This window comes from Brassica oleracea, chromosome C4 (genome assembly GCF_000695525.1).
Source record: "Brassica oleracea var. oleracea cultivar TO1000 chromosome C4, BOL, whole genome shotgun sequence".
Taxonomy (NCBI): Eukaryota; Viridiplantae; Streptophyta; class Magnoliopsida; order Brassicales; family Brassicaceae; genus Brassica; species Brassica oleracea.
This window is the reverse complement of record NC_027751.1, coordinates 19,124,711-19,129,637: the sequence shown is the minus strand read 5'-3', so window position 1 is coordinate 19,129,637 and position 4,927 is coordinate 19,124,711.

The following is a 4,927-nucleotide window of genomic DNA, read 5'->3' as shown; positions in this document are numbered from 1 at the left end:
CCCTAGATCTAGCTATTTTTTCATATTTCTTACAAACCAACCAATCAATCAAACTGCTTACTTGTTTACTGCTTACTAATCTATTGTTTAGCTTAATCATAGACTGCTTTGAATTAATGTATCCCCTCGCTCCTTGTAGATTTGATCCCTAAGTACTAAACTAAACATCTTATTTGAGAGAGTAAAGTTGTTCTAGGATAATTTGAGCATTATCAAAATTGGTGTCGTTGTCGGGGAGCTTTGATCGCCATTAGACTCAATTAGTTCGATTTAGTCTAGGTTATTTTTCTTTTAAAATTTTCTCATAAAAATTTTTCTTGAACTTTCCAGGTGCATCCCCAGCAGTACCAGAAGGAATAAGGAAAAATTGCTATTGTTCTCAGATCATACACGTTTGAAACGGACAATCTGTAAAGAGAAATGCGCCACATCGATCGACAACAACTCAACACCGTCGACCGATACCTGTGAGCTACCGCCAATCGACACTTCTACTCGAACAATGATCGACATCAATCCGCAAACAAACATGGTTGCGACTCTAGTGCTGATTCAGGATGAGAATGGAAACCTGCATGACCCGGATGATCATCTGCGTTATGAAGTAGGCCATAGGTTAGATGATCAAGAGCCTGTAATCCCTGATCTTGAAGCAGTTAATCTACAAGCTGCTAATGTTGAGAATGCTGCAGCCAATGCTCAAGCAGTAGCTGAGGAGAAAGTTCAGGCCGCTCGACCCAGAACTTTGACTGACAACAACCGTTCAGATCAATACTACGCCAATAGATATGCAATTTGTCCTCCTACTTTCTAGAGACACGATTTCGAGCTGAAGCCTGCATACTTCACACAAGTGGGACAGACACCGTTCCATGGTCACCCACATGAGCATCCTATGGACCATTTGGAGCGGTTTGAGGATTTGGTATCTGCTATCAAAGCCAATAGAGTCCATGTGAAATATCTTCTATGCAAGCTCTTCAAGTACTCACTTTTTGGAGATGCTTCGCATTGGCTTAGGCAGTTACCACCATGATCTCTTACATCATAGACTGACATCAAGAACGCATTATGGCGTAATTTCTTTGATGATGGACGCGCTGAGGACTTGAAGAGCAGGATTGCTACATTCACACAGAAGCCTGTAAAATCTTTCAGAAGCTCTTGGATCAAATTCAAGTCATATCAGAGAGATTTTCCACACCATGGATTCAATAAGGTACAACCATTTTGTACCTTCTTCAGAGGCATCAGTTTGGCATACCAGATGGCTCTAGATACAGCTAGTGAAGGAAACTTCAACACTAGAAATCCAGAAGAGGATGTGAGACTTATTGAGAACTTAGCATCCAGCAACAGCACCAAGAACACTAACTTTGAGAGGAGGAAATCGGCTGCCAGCTCAGGAAAGGAGCAGATGGATGATGTTAAGGCCAAGCTGGACAGTGGTCACAAGCTTCTTTAGAAGCAGGTTAGCTCTCAGAAGATTTAAAGACTGTAGATGTCGACAGTCACAGAGGCGACGAGGAGAATGTGAACTTCATCACTGGTACTGGTTTTCAGAATCAAAAGTATGAGAATCAAAGTGGAAACAGAAACTTCTATGGCAACAAAGAGATAAGTAACTATAACCATAGTTCAGAGTACCATAAATTCTACATCAACAACACAGCTTATGAGAGTTCTTCCTACCATAATCCACCACCACAGACTCATGAAGGCAATATATAGAAAATGCTTGATCAGGTTCTTGAGGGCCAGATGAAGATGACACTAGATTTCAATGGAAAGTTAAATGATGTATACACCAACCTGAACACAAAGTTTGAAGCTCTAAACACACATGTGAAGAAGTTGAGGACTCGGGTGGTTAAGACTAAAGATGTTAAGTCCAAATGAAAAAAAAAAAAAAAAAAAAAAAAACATAAACAATCAACATAATTATATACACACAATTATAAATGTATTATAAACAAACATAAAATTTGTTAAAAGCTTAGATTTTACAAATATTTATCTCTTTTAAATAGAATTTTAAAAGAAAATTAATCTCGAGCTTCGAAAGCGCGGATCAAAATCTAAATCTAGTTGAGCATATTAAACTTTTAGTATAGAAAGATTCGATGGAAGTTTGCAAAAACAATGCGTCTGTAACGTGGGTTACAGTCCTTGAAAACTTAAGAAACAAGATTAAAATTTAATATATTAAATCATCTATGATTTTATTAAAAAAATCTTGCAAATCGAAACCATCAAAATTGAACATTAAAAAATCTTACATATTTGAAAAACTATCCAATAAATTGCTATGATTATAGGTATAAATGTTTTCTAAAACGGCAATCTTTAATATTTACAAGTGTATAAAGTTAAATTATTTTAATAGATTAGGTCTAATAGATAGGTGATCATTATTTATTTTAAGTTTATATTCTGATCCTTTTTAAAAGATATATATATATTCTGTTAAAATATTTCTTCCTTTTTCCAATATATCATTTACAGTTTATGTTAAAATTTACTCTTATTGTATAAAATTTTAATATTGATACTCAAAAATAATATTTATTATTTGTTAGCAAACTTAAAACCAAAAATCCAACGGCGGTTCAGGTTTGGGCACTCTCATGAATCCCACAGAATCTAGACATTTTCCCAACTCAGTCACTTTTTGCAAACATGTATAATTTATTTTGAAGAGTTTCTCCGGCACTGGAAAGATATCAATTTGTATGGATTTTATGGTACATATGGAAAGGAAGAAACAACAAAGTATTTAGAACTTTGAAGTATTGACCCAAGGGATACTCTCGAATTAGCAAAAACTAAATCATTATCATGGGTTGAGGCACAGATCTCACTTACGCAGGGAAACGATCAACCTCGACTACCTTTAGTAGCAACGGTACCATCTATCCCAGGTAGATGGTGTTTTACGGATAGACCAAAAATCAGGAAACCTTTTTGGGACAAGGTTTACACTGGAAGGTTTTGACGGTATAATGGGAGCGAGGAATACAAGAACGAGTCAGTCACCACTTCACTCGGAGATAGAGACTCTTATTTTGGAAATGGAATGCATAAGGAATCTACGACAATTTAATGTTACTTTTGCAACGGATTGTTCTCAGTTGGTGAAGATGGTTTTGGAACCAGAAGAATGGCCTGCTTTTGAAATTTATTTCGAAGACATTAAGATCTTGAAGAGGAGTTTCAACAGCTCAGACTTCATTCATATACCACAGACACAAAACACAATGGCGGATAATCTCGCACACAGTGCAAAAAAGCAACCGTCTTATGTTGTCCATATGGATGCGGAGCTATCAGTTTGGTTTGCAAAGTCTACATGACTCTGTTTAAGTAGCTGACAAAAAAAATTAAAATCAAAAAACTAAGCTCCTAAAAAATTATACAACTGAAAATAACACTGAATTAATTATTTCCCATTTTTAAATATTTAAGTTACAGAATTCGCATAGTAACAGGTTTTGAACTTTATGTATCCTTTATTTCTTTAGTATCTGAAGATTAGAAACTCCTTGATGAGTATAAATGACGATACCATGTGGTATCAGTTGGCTTAGTTCAAATACAAGTAAAATACTTATTTTCGGATATGTATCAGATCCAGGTCGGTTTGGTATTTAGAATCCTAAAAACCTGAGGTATCAGAAAATTCAAAAAATATCTGAAACCCGAACAAATACCTAAATACTCAAACAAATATCCGAAAATATTTAATTACCGGAAAAGAACAAAAAAATACAAAAAAAATATCAGAATATTTTAAATAAATTTTTAAATTTTGAAATTTTACTTGAAACGCGAAACTATAACTAAAAACCTAAACCTGAAAAATTAAAAGAATATTTGTAATCCCAAAATATACCTAATATACACAAAATATTTAATGTGCTTTGAATGCCCGATCGCGTCTCTGGTAGGATTCGGATTCGGATTCGAACCAAGACCCAAAAGTCAAAAATACCTAATATGTACTTTGCCCTCGATCGAGACCCAAACCAAATCTATACGTACGGGTCGATTTTGGTTTAGTTTTTTGGATCCGGATAAAATACTCAGACCTAAAAAAGAGTTACATAAGAATGCATATACAAAATCTAAAATAAACTAATTCATAAGTTAAATAGTTTTAAACAAATTATCTGCTTCGATATGATACAGAATTTGTAACTTAATAATGTACAACCTCAAAATACTAATTTATATCAAATTTTAATTATAACCCAAGAGAAAACATGTGCTTTCGAAGCGCAGGTCAAAATCTAGTCGCTTTTATGTGCAAGATGTAATCACATATAGATTATGATATATAGCTCGAAAATGAGTATCGAAATCACATGACTCGAACAACTTGTTAACATGAACAAAAGACAGACACTAGAAGAAACAAGAGTCTTTTACTAGTGGCCGTCGAAAAAAGGGTGCCGTCCGGGCTTTAACTGCTGTTCCTGTTTTTGTTATTTGTCGTAGTACTTCAAGTCATCATCCCGAGAAGTCCAAGGAGGACAGTCTACTCTAACAGTATATCCATGTTCGTTTACCTTTGTAGAACACCTTATAATTGTCATCAGGGGGTACAATGTCAACATGCTTGAGATGAAACATGTAATCAAGCACTAGCTCCTTTCTCTCTTCGTCATCCACATCTCCAAAGTCCTCAGTAGCATATATCTCGTCAAACACGTCATGATCGATGGTAAGGCCCATAGGACGACATATTCAGTCATCATTGTTGGAACTCGTTGTTGACGAAATGGTTTTAGACCATTTTCAGTAAGTTTCCGGACGAAGACTTTCGTTGGAATAACCGAATGTTTGACAAACACTATGAAATAGTGTATTCATATGTCAATGAAGTTTTATTTGAATGGTGATTTTAGCGTATCAATTCAATCCCCCC